This window comes from Rhagoletis pomonella, unplaced genomic scaffold (assembly GCF_013731165.1).
Source record: "Rhagoletis pomonella isolate Grant_MI unplaced genomic scaffold, Rhpom_1.0 Rhpom_scaffold_00001, whole genome shotgun sequence".
Taxonomy (NCBI): Eukaryota; Metazoa; Arthropoda; class Insecta; order Diptera; family Tephritidae; genus Rhagoletis; species Rhagoletis pomonella.
In genome coordinates this window covers 80200173-80221191 of record NW_023458555.1, presented here as the reverse complement: position 1 = coordinate 80221191, position 21019 = coordinate 80200173, and the positions used below count along the sequence as shown (strand labels likewise).

Here is a 21019-nt window from a genome sequence, read left to right as displayed (position 1 = left end):
TCATTAGGATGGCACACTCCTATGTTGACGTTTTTTAAGAACTGTATCCAGCTCTCGAGAAAAACGAAAAAATCATATCAAATGCTGCCCAAGGAATGGAAAAGAAGTTTTCTTTTAAGTTTTAATTTGTAAAAAATTTTAAAATTGCATTTTCCCGTAGAATATCCTATATTTTTACAAAAAATGTATATTAAATAAACAAAAGGAAAACTGTAGATACTAAGAAATGAAAGGGTGTGCAATTCAAATGACGAAGAGTGTATACGAGCAGATGTGATCACTACCGCAAGTAAACGCGAGCTGAAAGTGTGATTGTGTTAGTGTGCCAATTACGTTTGAATGATTTTTCGTTCACTTTGTTACGCTCTCGCATGTGATGCTTACGCTGTTTAAGCAGGCGCTCACTCTCTGTCCATGCTTGTATAAGTTAACGCAACAGCTCTGCAGAATTGACTTCTACCAACGGTCAGCAACTCCACACGCGCATCCGCACAATTGCTGACACCGCATTAACCAATTTGTTATTCGATCAGCAATAATAATTGGCATAACAACGATTGGGCAATATTCGAAAATAGTGCATATGCAAGTGCAACGTGGCTGATGGCCGATAGTAGGTTTAATTTAATGTTAAGAAACCAATTGTATTTAGTTCTAAGTTTAGACTCAATTAATAAAGACGTGGGGACGCGAGTCCCCACACTTTTTTAAAAATGCGTTATTTAATAAAACAACTTAACTGGCGCCCGAGCAGGGGCCAGTTTAAGTTCGCGTGTTGGTTTAAGTCGCCTGTAAGGACAGCCGAGTGCCACCGCGTCGCGGTTAAATCCGAATGTTGCCGTGCGGGAAAAACGTGAAAATAACGGACAAGTCGCCTGTCAACAACAGCCGAAGGACCGTTAGGAGGACAAGCAACTTAACTGGTGCCAAACCACATAACAGCGTTGGAATCCGGTAGGATAGTAACGCACACTTTCATTCGGACGCATCGAGGGTACCCGAGTAGAGCAGCGGAAAGGACATCTACCCCGTCACCAGGAGGTGCTAGGAAGTAAGAATTAAAACAAGTTGATTAGTAATTAAGTATTCGGAAAAGTTTAAGGAATTTGAAAAAAGAAAATTAATAAAATCATAAACTTTTGCAAAAGAAAATAATTTAAGTGAATTTTAAAGAGAAATTTAACAAGATGTTTGAAGAAATTTTTTTTCTCGCAATCTACACATGAAAATATTCAAAGAAAGTTCTCTATCTGCTCATGAAATTGATGTAGCATTCAACCATGTTACGCGATATGTGTTCGGGTTAGCTAAATTTGACCATATGTCTGGTTGGAGGTCACGTTTATTAGGCTGTGAAATATCTGAATATCTGAAAGCCAGAAACTGCATCTTTCTCTATCAACTTATTGTGCACAAGGAGCCTGGTTATCTATATGACAAGCTCATTTTCCCTAAATCAGCTCGAATTAATGATTTTATAGCACCAGATTATAATTATCTAACCTCCGCACGGCTATTCTTTGTCAATGCTATTCGAATTTGGAACTCTATTCCAATGGCAACTCGCAGTAGTCTAAATAAAAGCAACTTTAAGGATGCGTACTTTCGTTAAAATAATTTATGTTGTATAATTATGAGTTTCGCTATCTGAGTAAAAAATTTCAAGTTAATATGTATTACCACTGTATTGTTTAATTGCCTGTACTTCTTATTATGAGTTTTAGTCTTACTTTGTTATAAGTTTTAGTTTAAGTAACCATTATTACCTTGTTATATCCTTCTTGTTGTACTATAAAAGATCTCAGATCTTATTATACTAATGCTTTAGCAAATAAAATGAAATGAAATGAAAATTTTATAATATAAGAGTGAGAAGTAAAAAAGGAAAAGGAGAAAATTTTTGAACTGCAATCAATTCATTTCAGATTAAAACTTTGTTGAAGTTTACTTACCCTAAATAATATCTAAATAATATCGGGCTTGTACAGCCAATAACTGATTCAAATCGAAAGCTGCGATTCACCACCTTCGGGGGGACACTCCAGATTATTAAAAAAAAAAATCTCTGCGATTCACCACCCAAGGGACCCTCCAGAGAATTTTAAACTACAAACGAAAAATAAATAAATCTTGTACAGCCAATAACTGATAAAAATCTAAAGCTGCGATTCACCACCTTCGGGGGGACCCTCCAGCTTATAACAACAGTCCAACTCTGCGATTCACCACCAAAGGGACCCTCCAGAGGATAAGGACACATTAATAAAATAAATAAAAATTAGTTATGGCAAATCCTAATAATCTCGTCCGATCCCCATTGCTAAATACGACTCCCGCAGCCCCTCCCCAACCAGTTACCCATAACCCTAACGAAATTAATATGGAACAACTAACGAATATAATAACTGGCGTGGTGACTAATATATTAAGACAAGAAGGACGAAACCTAGTGCAAGCCGCCCTCAACCCCAACGCAAATTTTACAGATATTACGTACGTGACCATAGACTCGACCCTAGCGAACAATAAAACGGAACTAGACAAAATTCCGGGCATTGTGAGATGCCTACGCTGAACAAAATCCATCACAAGACGTTCAAGACCATATCAATATTAATTTTTTAGAATGAACAGTTCTTCGTTGCCGTATGTAGAGTGCAAAACGAAGAACGGAAAAATTCTGAAAATGCTCATCGATACCGGTTCGAGCAAAAATTACGTCCAACCCTGCCTCGTGTCAAAACGAATTCCCAATGACCAACCATTTTTTGCTAATTCCATAGCCGGACAGATACAAATTACCCACCACACAGTTATTAATCTATTTGGCAGAAAGGACACGAATTTAAAATTCTTTTTGCTCCCCACCCTAAAATCCTTTGACGGCATAATTGGAAACGAAAGTCTTAAAGAGCTTCGTGCCACCATAAACATCCACGACGACTTCCTCACACTTGGCAATGGCATAAAAATAAAAATTAAACAACAACCTTCACCATCGGTTAACAAAAACGACGTAAGGACCGACCACATGACAGAAACGCAAAAACGACATATTGATCGTCTCACAAACAAATATCCGCACCTATTTACCGAACCAGATGAGAAACTCACCTACACCACTACTGTAGTAGGGGAAATTTGAACCTCTTCAGACACCCCAGTATACACCAAATATTATCCTTACCCCCTAGCAATGAGAGACTTTGTGAAACAAGAAATAGAAAATATATTAAAAGATGGAATTATTAGGCCATCCCGTTCACCCTACAACTCGCCCGTGTGGGTTGTACCTAAGAAGTTAGACGCGTCTGGACAAAAAAAAATACAGACTCGTAATTGATAAAAGGAAATTAAACACCCTAATAATAGCCAATAAATACCCAATCCCGGAAATCAACGAGGTGATCTCGCAACTGGGAAACAACACATATTTTTCTGTTCTTCATTTAAAGAGTGGCTTCCATCAGATTCCTCTGAAGGAATCCGACATTGAGAAGACAGCTTTTTCAATTAATAACGGTAAATACGAATTCACTCGACTTCCGTTTGGACTTAAAAACGCACCCGCTATCTTCCAGCGAGCGCTCGATGACATCTTGAAGGAACACATTGGTAAAATATGTTACGTGTATATAGATGAATCATAGTATTTGGCAAGGATGAGCAAAGCCACCTTCAACATGTCGAACAAATTTTTCAGACACTATAAAAGGCAAACATGAAGGTCCAGTTAGACAAGTGCGATTTTTTCCGTAGAGAAGTCGAATTCCTAGGTTTCATTGTATCACAAACAGGCATAAAAACTAATCCCACTAAAGTAAAAGCAATTCAAGAATTTCCATGTCCAAAAACCCTAAAGGACTTGAGGGCTTTTCTTGGTCTATCAGGCTATTATCGACGCTTTATCAGAGATTACGCCAAGTTAGCGAAACATCTGACATCGCTTTTGAGAGGGAAAGATGGACGCTTGTCCAAAAATTCCTCAAGCAAAAAGCTAGTAGTGCTCGATAAAAACGCCTTAGAGGCGTTCAATAAAATTAAATCTTCATTAATATCAAAGGAAGTCGTGCTAGCCTACCCAAACTTCAAGCAGGAGTTTCATCTTACCACCGATGCATCCAACTACGCTCTAAGAGCCGTCCTCGAGCAAGCAGGTAAACCAATAACCTTTATATCCCGATCACTAAATAAAACCGAGGAGAGCTATGCAGCAAACGAAAAAGAAATGCTGGCAATCATCTGGGCTCTCACCTCACTTAGAAACTATTTGTATGGATCAGCGAAATTTGTAATTTTCACAGATCACCAACTAAAACTAACTAAACTCACAATGGGAAAATGAAGAGATGGAAGTGTATCCTCGAAGAATAAAACTACGAGATGAAATACAAACCAGGAAGAACGAACGTCGTAGCAGACGCACTCTCTAGACCCCCACAGACTGACATTAATGTCCTGACAACCACTGACCATAGCGACGAAAGTTCCGCTCACCAACTCATCCCAGCCACTGAAGCACTAATAAAAACTTGAACAATCTTTTTCAGGAAAAATGGGCTATTTCGGATTTCTAATTATTTGTGCCACAATCACAACCTCCCTTACAGACGTTAAAATTTTGGACTATAATAAAGCGCAATTGGTGACAATAGACAATGGACAAGCGAAAATACAAGACGGCACATTCAGACTTATTCATCTCATCGACTTAGCAAAATACGAACGATTTTTGACAGAGACCTATAAAGAGATAGCCAACCAAATCCCTAATGACCACTTCCTATATCCTATCCTAAAACATGAAACCACCCAAACCTTTGAAATCTTGAACACCCTAAAGCCTTCTAACGTAAATAAGATGAAAAGACCAATTGATATATTGGGAACGGCATGGAAGTACTTAGCCGGATCTCCTAATAATGAAGATTTAAAAATAATAACAAACAACTTAAATAGCTTAAATGAGAACAACAATAACCAAATAGTAATTAACCAGCTATTCGAGAAACGCATAAATAACATAACTTATATAGTAAACAAAATGTTAAACACGATAAGGAAGGACGACAATGTTCTAACGGAAATTTTAATAAATTTGCAAACTAGAATCAGGCTAATTAAGGAAGAGCTAATTAATATAAGGTGTGCCGTTCAATGGGCAAAGCATAATATAATAAATTCAGTAATGTTAAGCAAGGAAGAAATAGAATTGTCAATTAGTAAATTAAGAAAAGACAAAGTACCATTTAAAAGTGCCGAAGAAGCATTAGAACTGTCAAAAGTAAATGTATTTAGCCAAGATATGAAAATTGTATACATGGTAAAAATACTTCTAACATTAGAGAAATATTTAGAAGAATTATTATACGACCTGTAAAAAGGATAAACAATATTGTAACTAAAACTGAGTATAATGAAATACTGAAAGGAAAATATACACTGTTTGGAATAAAAAATAAATGCGAAAGCTAAAATGATGTAACAATTTGAAAGGAAACTCATTTGGTAGATTTAAGCAAAGATTTATGTGTAACTAGGATAATTAATAGTTTAAACTCAACATGTTCGACAACCAATGGCCATCACGTCCCTACGCTAGAAGAAATAAAACCAGGAGTAATATTGCTAAACCAGTTCAACGGCAAACTAGAAGCCGACGAGACATCCCAAGAAGTAAACGGAACGCACGTGATAATATTCTACAATTCAACAATTAAAATCAACAGTCAAACATTCAGCAACATTAAAAATAAAGCCAATCGAAACCATCTCTGCAATACTACAGCCAATCCCGTTGGAAAAGGACCACATAGAACTACTTTCCCTAGAAGCCTTGAAGGACCTGCATATCAACAATACCCATCGAATAAATTCCCTCAAAAAGGCAACCTTCTCTGTCGGAAGTCTAACTACGGCAGCATTCTTAATAATCATAGTACTTCTTCTTTTCCTAAGGAAACGATCCGTGAAAATCCAATATATGGGAAAAGAAATAGTGAAGCCCAGCACAAGCCTGGAAGTCAATCCGTCAAGCGAAACAAACCACATTCCAACATACGTAAATCTCAACAACTTACCATTCTACTAATGACCGAGGACGATCATATTTAAAGGGGGAAGAGTTAACGCAACAGTTTACAACAGCTCTGCAGAATTGACTTCTACCAACGGTCAGCAACCCCACACGCGCATCCGCACAATTGCTGACACCGCATTAACCAATTTGTTATTCGATCAGCAATAATAATTGGCACAACAACGATTGGGCAATATTGGGAAATAGTGCATATGCAAGTGCAACGTGACTGATGGCCGATAGTAGGTTTAATTTAATGTTAAGAAACCAATTGTATTTAGTTCTAAGTTTAGACTCAATTAATAAAGACGTGGGGACGCGAGTCTCCACACTTTTTTAAAAATGCGTTAGTTAATAAAATAACTTAACTTATATGAGCAGCGTTGCCGCCACTCAAAGAACTTTGTAACTAAGATTAGACGAAAAATTTACCAAATGTAAGGAAAAATAACCAATCTTTTTATTAGATAAACAATTCAGGTCATCACACATTCTTTTTTATAGTACGTATAGAAAAAGTTTACAAACCAAAGAAAATAAATTTGTATTTGCATTTTTGAAAAGTAAATCCTTTTAAGGCTGTAATATGTAAAAAAAAAAATATTTTAGAAAATCATTCTTTCCGTATTAGTGCATATGTATGAATGTTTAATATCTTCGTAAAAAAAACTCTTTGTAAGAATCAATGGAATACCTAATCAGCGTGAATATGTATATATTTTAAGATTAAGATTAAACAATTAAAAATTGGACTTATTAAACTATATCGTTGCTCAGCGCGAAATACCTTGTATTCACCAAACGTAGTACCGCGTATACGACGGTAAATAAATTTTACAAAAGCGCAAAAAACCGATTTTTTCAAAACTGTGGAATGGTATTTTCACTGATCCTTCTTGCTATAAGATGATTATTATTAATCTTAACTTAAATTAATAAAGTCAGCAGTAATGGAAAAAGAATAACCAAATCCCTTCTTTATTGTACATACATGACGTGGTATTGGATTTCGCATATACGAGGTATTTATATATGTACTATATATACAATACATACATATGTAAGTAATATTAATACATACATTCCAAATATTCTTACTTGGTTTCATTGCTGGGGCTGCCACTGCTGCTGCCACTGCTGCTGCTACTACTCCCCTCAACCTCGAGAGGTGTAGCTGGCCTATGTCAATTAAAAACTACAGTACATATTAAAAAATAACCAAAACGGGAAAGATCTTAACAACTTCACAAGCAAGAAAAAAATAACCAAAATTGGTTAAAAGCAAGCAAAACGGCAACACTGTATATGAGCAAATTTGACTGAACTGTTGCCATTTTGTGCCTTTCGCAATAAATTAAGTGCGTTTAAAGAATTAAAACGCACAAATTTTTTAGTTTAGCGCTTGTTTCGTTCTTTGGTGTCCTTTTCAACGTAATTTTATCATTCCAAACGTACGGAAAACTTTATCCGTTGACTTACACATATGTTAGTGTTTGGCCGAGCTTCTCCTCTGGATAATATGCTCCCAGATAATCCAAACGCAATATTTCCACACAGTCTCTATCACGGAATTCATAGAATATTCTGCTAATTAGCCGTGTGCGCATTTGTACAAAAGTAAGCAATTGCATCAAAATAAAGCCGCTAGAGAAGCCAAGTAAAGTTTTGCAAATTGTTTTACGAATAAAAAAACATTTTGCTAATTAGATCAAGTAACTGCGTATAGTTTGAAATATTTACAACTGAGATTGTGTGATTACTTAAAATATTTGAACATTAGATCAAGTAACTGCGTATAGTAGGAAATATTTACAACTGAGATTGTGCGATTACTTAAAATATTTGAACATACAGCTTATATGCAAAAATACCATTAAACACAAATGTGCTATTTTTTTTGGGAAAATTGCGCTATTTTCTGTGTTTTGGTGCTTTTTTAAATAAAAAACTTGGCAATCAGGGTTTGCAACTTGGCTCAAACCGTGCCATTTTTGGCTTTATTTTACTTCAAATGGCACTTAATTTTTCAATTTCGCACAAAGTGCCAAAATGGAACTTTTGAAAAGAAGCCAAATTTAAATATATTTTTGAGAAATCCTTTGCGTGTACTTCTTTTTCTCAACTAAAATTTTCTAATTTCTATAGTGTATACAACTGGTTTATCTTACTTTGACATTGGACTTTTGTTTTAGGAATGTGCGTCTAATTTTAATGCTAATGGGAAGAACTAAAGAGAATGGCACCTTTTTTTGGCACTTTTAATTTTCTATTGGGCACGTTTTGGCGCTTTTCTATCCTCAATATGGCACTTCATAGCTATGTATAGTTGGCAGCCCTGTTGGCAATACTGATTACTAGCCGACCTTCACCGAGCGCTCTTTGCTGGGTTCGGACTAAAATGGGAGTAAAAATCAAGTTTTCGTAGTAGATGTGCATTTCATTTCTTTATAAAAAGCTATTCATTTCTCCTCGTATTATTGTATTCTGGGACTAAATAAGGGGCTAAAGCGGCCTTTACAAGGATGGATTTCTGTAGACTGGAAAGTCGACTAGCCAAAGCACTTACATTTTACGGTTGAGATGTCATTTTACACGGGTCGATTTTCGTTGAACGACAAAAATCTACAAGAAAATCATTAAATTATCATTAAAGTTAAAATGCCTTGGTTAAAATTAATAAAAAGTTATTTCATTCTTTCCTTACCGCGACAATTGTTTCATCGGTGGGCAACGACGCAATTACAGAACTTTAGACAGAGCAATCTTTTTCGATCGGGTTCAGATAGGCCGATTGTGAGGGCCTATTCACGAATTCAAGTGTATTTGCAAAGGTGCCTCAGCTCACCAATGTAACAATCGTGTCGATGAAAAGGTAAAATATAACTTTTAGTTTACTACTAAAAACCCCACCTCCTTTCTATTTGAAGTGTAAATTTGTTGATGCAACAAAACGGAGTAGATTTTCAATTGAACGGAGTAGAGGACTCGGTTTCAAATTATTTCGACAAAACGAAACAAATCTACTCCTATCGGAGCGAAGTCCGAACGATGGCTTATTGCGAATATGAGGGAAATTTACGCCCTTTGTTCGGTGCACAAAGTCAGTATTACTGCGATGAACATGATGTCGGTGGAGATATGAATAATTTTTTCGCAACTTTTCATACCCTTCCTCCCGTAAACTGTTTTTCCTCCACACACACTGTGGAAGTATTTCATTAATTCCAAAGGCGCATATTCATAGTCATATTTAGTACTCAACTAAGTCGAAACTATTCTAAGTCACAACTAAAGCTATTCATAGTCGCCTTAGTTTCGACTTTTCTGGCTAAGTACCAACTTAAAATTTAGTTTCGGCTGCAGCTGCAACTAAGTCGTAACTAGGAAGAAGTATTTTATCAAATTAAGGGAAAACAGACGAAATATGTAAAAATTAGGTTGGTAGAGGGTAATTTTGATAATATTGAATAATCTCCAATTAAAATTTACAAAGATCGATCCATTTTAATCGGAAGATAAAATTAAATGCGTATTACAATTCGAATAAAGCTACATCACAATTTTATAATTGGAATAATTTAGATAAATTCCCAAATAACAAGTCAGTTTCACGCTAGTTTTTATACCTTTCATGAGCATGAAATGGTATTATAACTTTGGTCCGATGTTTGTAAGTACCAGAACAAAAAGAGATAGACCCATTAAAATGTATACTTTTATGATCAGAACATCGACCTGAGTTGATTTATCCATGTCCGTCTGTCCGTCTGTCCGTCTGTCTGTCTGTCCGTCTGTTTGTATGCAATCTAGTCTCTCAGTTTTCGAGATATCCGGATCAAATTTGGTAGGTGGGTGTATTTTTATAATGTATTAATCATTTGTCGGAACCGGAAGAATCGGACCACTATAACATATAGCTCCCATACAACTGATTGTTCAGATATGAGATTTTTCATTATAACTTCTCCATTTATGCAGCTACGAACATGAAATTTTGCAGCCCTTGCACCCATTATCAACAGAATTCGTACAGTGAAAATTACAAATATCGGGTCACTATAACCTATAGCTCCCATACAACTGATTGTTCAGATATAAAATTTTTCGTTATATCTCTTCCATTTATATAGCTGGGAACAGGAAATTCCGCACAGTTTTCAATAATTATCAACAGAAAACTTACAGTGAAAATTAAAAAGATCGGATAACTATAACCTATAGCTCCCATACAACTGATTGTTCAGATATGAGATTTTTCGTTATAATTCATCCATTTATGTAGCTAGGACCATGAAATTTCGCGCTGTTTTCACTCATTATCAGCAGAAGACTTACAGCGAAAATAACGAAGATCGGGTCACTATAACCTGCAGCCCCCATACAACTGATTGTTCAGATATGAGGTCTTTTATCATATCTCCTCCATTTATGCAGCTAGGAACATGAAATTTCACTCATTATTAACAGAATACTTACAGTGATAATAACAAGGATCGGGTAACTACAACATATATCTTCCATACATCTGATTGTTCAGATATGGGATTTTACTGTAAAACTCCTTTATTTGAACAGCTAAAACCGATAAATTTCGTAAGATATTTTATAAATAATAATACAAAGTCTACTGAGAAAATCGTCAAAATCTATGCTGTATAAGCTTTATCTCCTATAGCACTGATTATTCAGATACCAGTTTTTGCGATATATCTCCTTTATGTAGGAAACTAAACCCAAAATTGCGTTACCGGTTTACATAGCGATCACATAGCAGTGAAAATCACTTAGATTGGTGCCATATAAAGTATATCTTCCATACCTCTGATTGTTTAGATGCGATTTTTTATATAAGTATGTAACTCCTCTATCGATGTAAGCAGATGTATTCAAAAGCAGTAATCTGTCAAAATAAAATTTGCAGATGTTCATGAAAGGTATGAAGCCTTCGGCATAGCCGAAGACAGCGCTGCTCTTACTTGTTTTAAAGTAAATTTGTGCATAACATTTAGATATCTACTATTTGTATGTTTCACAGCATGTTGTTCTGGCTATTTCACACAATTAACAAGAAAATGATATCTTATTCTTTTGCATAATCATGCAATGAAAATAAAAATTACATAAGCGGATGATCAAACTTGGCATTATTTAATAAAAATGTAAGTTTTCCAAAATATCGTAAAGAAAAATCGATACATTTTCACACTCGTTTTGCTATATCGTAAACTAAGTCGAAACTACTTAGTAGAAGTCTGAAATGCGACTATGAATAGAAGTAAATTTTAAGTTGGTACTTAAATTTAAGTTGCAACTCTGTTAGTTTCGACTTAGTTGCTGGACTATGAATACGCGCCAAAGTGTTTTTGCCTACAGCTTTGTCATGGAAAAGTACTATGTATGTAATACCTAAAAACATAATGAACTCAATATTAAATACAGGGATGGTAATCATTGTAAGTAAAATAATTTAAATCGGCATTTAATTACATGATTTTGTTTTTTATTCACTCAAAATTTATTTTTATTTTTTTGCTCTAATGAAATTTTAATTATTTGATTTTTATTTTGCTTCGCTCAAAGAGAATAGTTACACAAGTTTGCAAAAAAAAAAAGTTTCTGCATATTGAACCAAACCTCGATATCCCTATGTTATTCGACGCGCTGAATGCGAATCCAGGGTCTATTAGCCTTCATCAAGTCAAGTTTGAGGTCAGCGACAACAAATAACTAAACAAAAAACTATTTTTTATTTATTTAACCCTCCAATGACCTCGAACCTGACATTATGGAGGTTAGCGGACCTCAGATTCGAGATCATATATATGAATTTCTGGTTTATTCAATGAATTTTTCCCTACTTGACCTTTAAATGACCTTGAAGCTCAAGCCAGGCTAACGAATCTCGGATTCGCATTCAGGGCGTCGAATAACATAGGGATATAGAGTTTTATTTCAATATGCAGAAATTTTTTTTAGTAAACCTCTGTATTGATTGAATTTAATTTTTCCACTTATAAAAAATTAGACGAAAAATGTCTTACAAAATGAATAAACTAAATCAGGAATCACACGTTTTTACATTTGTACGGGTTTGTATATTTTGGCAGTCACAGGGTGGTGTTGTCAAGAAATTTTTAACTATGTAGAATCAGTTCAGCTCAATAAAAGCATTTCCAAACAATCTCACTCTATAACTGTCAAATTTACAAATGCACAAATCGAGTAATACTTGTTTAAAACTTTTACCAGGCTGAGTAATTACACTTTGCTACACAAAAAAGTCATGAAATACACCCGAAACAAAACCTAGTGTAGGTTGTAGCTATGGTCGCATATACCGCGAAAATAGGTTCCGTATAGTTCCTGAACCGTCCATTTTTTATTTACTTCAAAAGAACCGTTATGCTTGCACTTGATGCCCTTATCTGTTAACAGCTTGACTATTTTTCATCCGATTTTAAAAAACATATTTTGAAAAGAGGACTTATAGGTACGGTGACCATCCGTTCTGTTTTTTGCAGGACCGTACTGTTTTTCAAAGGTCGGTCCTGCGAAGTTTTTCAAATCTGAAAAACCTGAAAATGTACTGATTTTTTCCAAGTGTCCTGCATTTGTGCCGCATTTTATTCGTTATTTTAAAATTATTTAAAATTATGGATGGAGTTAAAAAAAAAAAGTGTTTTTTGGTACTTTTCGTAGCTTTTCTTCAATATCTCATGAAAAAATCTGCAAATTAACGTAAGCGACTTACAGCTCGAAGGGTATTGATGTGCCTCTTACCAAAATATATAACTTGTGGCGACTTCAATGAAAATTATTAGTGCTACAGGCGAAAAAAGTGAGATTTTCAATCAAATACGCAGTTTCATTTGATTATGTTTTTTCATTATTTAAAAAATTCGATAAAGAATATATATCATTACAGTAAACTTTGAGCCAAAGATAATGAAAATCGGATTAGAAATGTAGATGCTATGGAGCGCAATCTGCACAAATTATATATTTTTGTAAAGTGCATTTTGTAACTCGTCATTTACGTCGATTCATTACGTCGATTTTTGACAAATAACTGCGAAAAGTACCAAAAAAGACAAAAAAAGAAGGGTATTGTTTTCGTTTTGAACGACTCAAAATTTGCATATAAAATAATCTTTTAAAGATTTTCACTTTTCGTGTAAGCTATTGTAATTATAATATGTTTTACTATACTTTTATAAATATTCATGTAAAAATAGATTATTATCAATGAAGAAAACGTGATTCATTTTTAAAGTTTAAAATGTATTAAGAATTTAGAATCATAAATACCCTTTTGATATTTTTATACTACGTAAATATATGCAGGCATATTTTTGAAAAATTGTCCTTCATTTTGAATCCATATTTATGGTCACCGTACTTATAGGCCTTTTGACCGATCTCGACCAAATTAAATATAAATATTGTGCTTAGCCTCCTTAAGCACCGTGTTGAAAATTTTTGAAATCGGACATAAACCACGTGCTCTACCCACATAACGGTAATTTCAAAAAACGCTATATTTAGGGGGAGTAGGTTTTGTCCGATTTCAAAAATATTCAGCACGGTGCTTAAGGAGGTCACGCACAATACGTATAACATATTTGGTCGATATCGGTCGAGCACTTTTTGAGAAACGCGTATATGATATATTTGGGCGGTGCCACGCCCATTTTCCTAAAATTTTATGAGAAATAAATGTTTTGCTTAAGAGCCATTGTGTATATCAGTTTTGAGTAAATATTGATGAGCTCCTTAGTCACACTGCACAAAAGATATGAACGTCCGGTATATACACCTTTAAATTCAAGACCATATTTTTTCTTAAATTGCTTAACTTCGACAATTTTAATGCAATTCTTGTAGGTAAATACTACAGATTTGGGCAGTTTCATATTTTCATGTTTTACTCGACTATAGCATAACCTACACTAGGATTTGTTTCGGGTGTATTTAGTGATTTTTTTGTAGCACCGTGTCATTTGTCAACATTTGTATGTAATATCGATGGCACACATTTGGTAAATTTAAGCGGTGAGTTTGATGCGTAAAAATCTTGATATTCTAAGCCAGTGTTGTCCAACCGGTAGTTCGCGGAAGACAAGTAGCTCGCGATCTGTAAACAGGGTGTCCCAGAAGTAACGTGCCAAACTTTAGGGGAAGGTAGGTGGGGGAAAGGGGGGGCGGGGGTGAGCTCCCCGAGAAACAAAAAATTTTCAGGTAAAAGTGTCACCGTTTTTGAAATATTTACATTTTTTCGAATTTAAAAAAAATCGTGCCTTTTCATGTGTTTTCTTTAACTGCAACTACAAACCGGGCAATACTTAGTAAATTTTTTATGTAAAATACTTCCAGATAGTTGCCTCTCCATACTCAAATGCAATGTAGTTAAAATAAATTAAGGAACCATCATAAAATTAGGACTATTTCTGGATTTTTAACTTTTTGATATTTTTTTCCCCAACTTTGACTATCTCGGGTGAAAAAAAATGTACTGAGCTATAACTTTACATTACATAAAAAAATTGCTCATTTAATAAAGATTTCAGAAAGGTGCCATACTTACTGTTTTGAATAGAAAAAAAAAGTTATAGCCGCATTTGTGGGTAAAGGACTGAGACACGCTAGAATGTATTTAATAGATTTAAATTGAATTTGCTCTTGTTACCGTCAAATGACATGCTAAATAGTACAAAGGTACATTATTACCTGCTCCTGACATTATTTTGTGTTACTTACCGGAATTCGGACTAGAGTCTATAACAAGGGCTATATCTATCAATATTTTGTGTGAAGGATGGGTTCACGTGAAATAAGATATACATGAGTTGTTTGAAGAAAAATTTATTCATTTATTGATAAAATATGCTCAAATTGGCGACCTTCTACTCTAATACAAGCTCGGCACCTTTTAAGAAAAGACGCTTTTAGAGATCTTAAACTCAGTTGGGCTATCTCAGCAGCAGCTCCACCTTGTCACCTCTTCCCATTGTTTGCTCTTCTTTTGGACTCGGAAATTCTTGCGAGGTACAACCCAGGGCATTACGTGGAAAATTTTCTTCAAATACATATGCAAAGATCCGTAACTAGCTTTTTTTTGCGTCAAACGATGTGGAGACTTTTAATTCGATGAAAAGTTGTTTGTTAGTCACGGGCTTTTGCTTTTCAGGTACCAATGTTAATTACAGAGTATTGCATTTTAGGTGACGAAATGTTTTCTATGGAACCAATGTTATCTTTTTCCAAAAAATCGATTTATGAATCATAATATAAACAGTATATTCCGTTTAGTTGCCTATTCGCTTAGGTGAATTTTCTGCTTACGTGCACAATTTTGCCAAAGTACTGATTCATGAGATGGATTTTGAAAGAATGTTTCAACTTTTGGCTGCATTTCCGCTTAGCAACCCTTTTCCGTTTAACTGCCCTGTTATTGGTTAAGTCCTCGCCCCTCTTTTTGCGAACCTGTGGGATGTGCCTTCGATGAAGACCCAGAAGAATATAATAATCCCCTTTGGCGACTTGTGTTAAAAGGCTTTATTCCCATTGAATGCTTTAAAAAAATGCATGAAAAACCGTACATCAAATCATTTGCTGCAGAAGTAAATGCAGCTAAGCGAAATATACTGTACAACGAATGTTCTTTGTTTATGTGCATTCCTTTATTTTAGATAGCTGTATACATTTTATTAATAAATAAAGGTTTTTATAGGGATCAATTAAGATTGAAGTTAATCAAGCCGATGCCTGCAAAGCATAGCAATGGTTTCGAAGTAGTCCTCGCTGCGAACTCAGTTGGACACCACTGTTCTAGGCAGTTTATTTTTTAAACTTTAAACCAGGGGTGGAAATAAGGGTATTTGACGGATCTAGGAACTTTATGGTTTCGAAGTAGTCCTCGCTGCGAACTCAGTTGGACACCACTGTTCTAGGCAGTTTATTTTTTAAACTTTAAACCAGGGGTGGAAATAAGGGTATTTGACGGATCTAGGCGGACATAAGTCTATTTTGTTAAACATATCGTGGGAACAAAAAAATACTACCTGATACAGTTGAATAGTTGCGGTACAATAGGCAACCCCTGCCCCGAAATTATGACGCCGCCTTGCCAGAGCATCTCAGTCGGAACTTAACAGTCTGTGATAGATACGGTGACCAGATTTCTGTGGACAAAAATCGGGACATTTTTAAAGCATCGAATCCGAACATACAATTTTGTTTTTAGAATAAACAACATTTTATTGAAGACTAAAAAAGAGAAAAAATTGAGAAATGACGCATAACACAATATATATCAGACCGCGTCACAAAAAAAAAAAAATTCCTGCAATGCGACCAGCACAAGACTCAAATTTTAGCATTTGGTACAGTAATGATCCTCCATGAATCTCCCCTCTCTAGGATAATTCTAATAGGTCTCGCATCGATCCTTTAGTTTTCTCATAGGAATTACATGTAAGAAAATTAGTTCTTTGCTTTTGAGGTCAATATAATTTTCTCGGACGAATGAAAACACTCGAAATTGTAAGAATACATTAATTACATGCCATTTGAGTATTGTGCATGATCAGATTGCTTAAATTCCAAAGAATTTTTTTGGGTATATACATAGGTACTATATTTGACCCAAATAGGATAAGGGATTAAAGAAAGTGAGTTTAGGAATTTAAATAATCTGTTTCGAGAGTTTTCATTCATCCCAGAAAATGATAATGACCTCAAAAGGAAAGAACTAATTTTCTTACATGTAATTCCTACGGGAAAACTAAAGGATCGACGCGGGACCTCTTAGAATTATCCTAGAGAGGGGAGATTCATGGAGGATCATTACTATACCAAATGCTAAAAGTTGAGTCTTATGCCGGTCGCATTGCAGATTTTTTATTTTTATTTTTTTGACGCGGTGAAATATATACTGTAGCGAGAATGTAAGTATGGAAAAGGCATTTTAGCAAGTTTTAGCTAGTTTTCTTTGATCAAAAAAGCTTTATTATTTTTTTTATAAATATATAGCTTAATATCTACAAAACCATATGAATCAAAATTTAAAACACTGTAAAACATTTACAAAAATTCGACGAATTTTAACGAAAGTTGATCAAAATTTTAAACTATTTAATCAGATTTTTAGAATTTTTGGAGCATGAAGTTTTATAGCTCATTCAATTTTAGTATAACAAAGTGCAAGTCTGAAGTAGCTTGGACTAGCTGACAAAAAAGAGAAGACCGAATCTAGATAAATCGATGATTAAAAAAAACAAGCAAGCAAGAAGCTCAAGAAGTGTTCGTCTCATCCTCCTCAAAGGAGGATGGGCAAATGGAGTTGTCATTTACGCCTATCACAGTCAGGTGTTTGTGCCACGTAAAGTTACCAGTCAGTAGTGCCATCTTCTCAGTGAGAGGAAAAAACTAGATAGACCTTATGAGATTGAAAGCAACATGAGTTTTGCCCACCTGCATCCATTCGATGGCTCCCAGTCATTGCTGAGCGAAGTATCCACCCAGTTTCTGATGGAGCGCTATAACTCGTTGCGGATCGAGGAATACCTGGTCTAAGCCAACTGTGACCAAAGGGTCAGATGTCTCATTTCCAGGCACTCCCGAGTCGCCCGGAACCTAGAGTAAAGTAAGCTCGTTACCAACATAATTTAGTCGAGACTTCTACTAGAGGCTTTCCAAGCTCTGAAGGAACAACTAAGTACTGAACCTATGCTAGCGTAACGGTATGAAGCAAGTTACATGTACAAAGCTGACGGAGACGGTGACGCACAAATTAGCTCAACTGTCAACTTTGCTTATGTGTTTGCGTCAATTGACTACTATTCTATGTGTCGTTTAAATCCTTGAAATACAGTTTTCCAGTTGTAAAAAATTTTAGATTTATGGAAAAAAATGCAAAAAATTATGGTGAAAAACCTTATAAAAAACGTGCACCGAGCTAATGATTTTACGTACGCAATTTCAAACGGATAGTGTGTAACTCGACGCATAGAATCGTTGACGGTGACTCTGACGTCGATGTTATGTAGGTTGCATTCGAAAACGTCAAAATACAAAGCATCAGTCTCTTTCTAAACCATAGAAGATTGTAATGGCAAATCTGCGCAATGACGCCAAAATTCTAAAAGTTGAGATATCAGTTTAAAACTTGGCCCAGTAGTTGGACTAGAAATATTGGCCTTGCCGCGCAAAAATTAACCCGTAATTATCACTCCTCCAAAGAATAGCGTAATGGTCACACGGGGTCCAGTGGACCCCAACCCAATAAACAGATGCCTCGTACGTTCTATTTTAAATATCGACTCGAATCCTCCACTGACCTCAAGTCTAAAACTTTCTCTTTGTTATCTGACAGGTTTTTTTCCAACTTTTAAATTATAACACCGTGAATTATTTCATAAAAATCATGATTTTGTGCCAACTAGTTACCTAAGAAAAATTATAATTTCTTTAATATCGCACAAAATCGCAGTATTAGATTATGGGGAAATAAGAGATCAGAGGCTATTCTACCGATTTATGACGAGTTCTTTTTAGCGTTTTTAAACATTTTTTTAAAACACTAAATAAACTTTTTTTTTTAATTGTACAATTACACTTTAAAGTCACTTAAATGCGGACGTTTCTTTGGCACAACCTTTAAACTATAATACAAGTTTTAATTGGTAAATATTCTGCTAACCGTCACTCTTTCTTTTCACATTTCACTTTTGAAAAGCAATAAATAGATTACGAGATACATGCATTTGAAAGTGGCACAAAATCAAGCTACACATTTTTCGTTTACAGAAAATTTCTAAACTATCTGTTTGAGGGTTACCAAATCAACGGTAAGTCAATTTATCGAAAAACAGAGTATACAGTTTTTTACTCTAAAGTATTCTCTGTAAGATAAGATAAACAAAATTTATTTCAAGCAAGTCAAGAAATTGATTTTTGGCCACAAAATAGGCTCAAATTTCCCATATTGCGACGGTTAGATGCTAATTTTTAACTAGGTTACGCAAGTTAGACCTTTTTTTTCAAGTGTGGTTTATAAATAAAAGATACTGATGATTTTTATTTTGACGTTTTCGAATGCAACCGTACTTTCACTTTTATTACGTTTATTATTGCTTTGTTCTCACTAATATTAAATTGTTGGAAATCACGCAACGCAAGCCATATGGAGACTGAAGATGGAAGCCAGACGTATTTGCCGCATTAAGAAGAGCCAGGCCGAAATAAGTGAGTGCCAAGAGCTTGAAATGCTGACCGACAGGGAAAATTCCCGATAATTTTATCAGAGAATTAGGCGACATACACCTGACTATGACGTGGTACGAATAGCGATTACGCTGCTGAAAAACAACAAAGCTGCTGGAGATGTCGGCCTGTCAGCCGAGCTATTCAAGTACATAGGCGAAGAGCTGATGAGGTGCGCGTATCAATGAGATATCTTAATTTTTGCTCGAGTTATCGTGTACACGGACGGACGGACAGACGGACGGACAGACAGACATGGCTTAATCGATTTCTCTTTTCATTCTGATCATTTATGTATACATTTGTCTATATCTATCTCGATTCGTTTTGGCTGTTACAAACAACCGTTATGTGAACAAAATTAATATACCCTTGTGCACAAGTGCGCTCGGGTATAAATATAGTAAGGTATAACCACTGAAAGACACCCTTAGCATTTTAGACGTTTACAAACAATATGCCTGTAAAACCTACTCAAGCCCACGCACACTTATCATTTCCGATCTGAAACAACAATTTTGAACAATTTCGTTTCTACCAAAAAATGTTTTCAAGCTGCAAAATATGTTTCATGTTACACTCAACCCTGTAAAAGGGCATGTTTTTGCCTTCTTGTCCTTGTCGAACGTACAAATTTCATAATATTTTCGTTTTTAGCAACCATTTGATTTTTAGGGCAACAATCTCCCCTGACCAAGCTTAAAAGGGCAGAAAATGTGCATTTTTTGCCTCACAAGAGTGTGGCATTTTAAGAAACGAACACAAAATTTTCTTACTGTTTGCTCTCATTTTAGAATCGAACACGAAAAGAGAAAGGGGCAATCAAAATGCGACATGTTAGAAACGATAACACCATTAATTTTTAACCGTCTTCACATAAAGGAGAAAGGTTATCAACTCGGCGCAACATTTTTTTTAGTCGGTTTTGCTTTTAGGTTAAAAATTACTTGTTTTATTTTAATTTATATATGATTTTAAAATGCTAGCAAACTTAGAAAAAACTATGGCCGAAGAATTGAGAGAACGGTTGTACTTTAGTAACATTACATTTTTATTATGAACTAAATAATACTAAGGGTATTCCTCAAACCTTATACATGCATTTTGAACCGTATATACTTACACTGGCAATCAAAAGTGAGTGCATGATGTTTTTTATTTAATATTAGCATTGTTTTTCAAGCTAACATTTTTTATTATTTTTTATAAAGATATGGTTGATGCTTTAATTAAAATCACATAGGTCAAACTTTCAAACTTCATACACTACTTAAATAAATTCAAAAAATTTTCGTCTAAATTTTGAACTTTTAATCAGAATTTTTAGAAAAAATTGTAGTACATAGATCGGGTTTTTTTAATTCTAGTAAAAGGAGTGCGTATTTTAAGCGACTAAAGAAACGCGTTGATTTTTAATGAATTGTTTTTTTCAACGGTTTTTGCGGGTTTATGCATATAAAATATAGCGTTCATTTTCGTTAGCAAACGGTATTGCGCATTTTATTCTACAAGAAAAGCCGTTTTGTATGGTAAAAAGTGCAAAAAGCCGTCAGCATCATTAAAAATCAACGTGATTATTTAGCCGTTTAAAACTTGCACTCGTTTTACTAGGTTTAAAAAACTGATCTATCTGCGTACTCAAAATTTTACCAAAGATTCTTATTCAAAAGATCAAAT

At 34.9% G+C, this 21019-nt stretch overlaps 1 protein-coding gene across 1 annotated transcript in view; it reads left to right on the top strand.

Annotated features, from left to right (window-relative positions):
* LOC118733563 (probable cytochrome P450 313a4) overlaps window positions 1–21019 on the top strand; it is a 193436-nt gene that overhangs the window by 148544 nt on the left and 23873 nt on the right. The gene's annotated exons all lie outside the window — the stretch shown is intronic.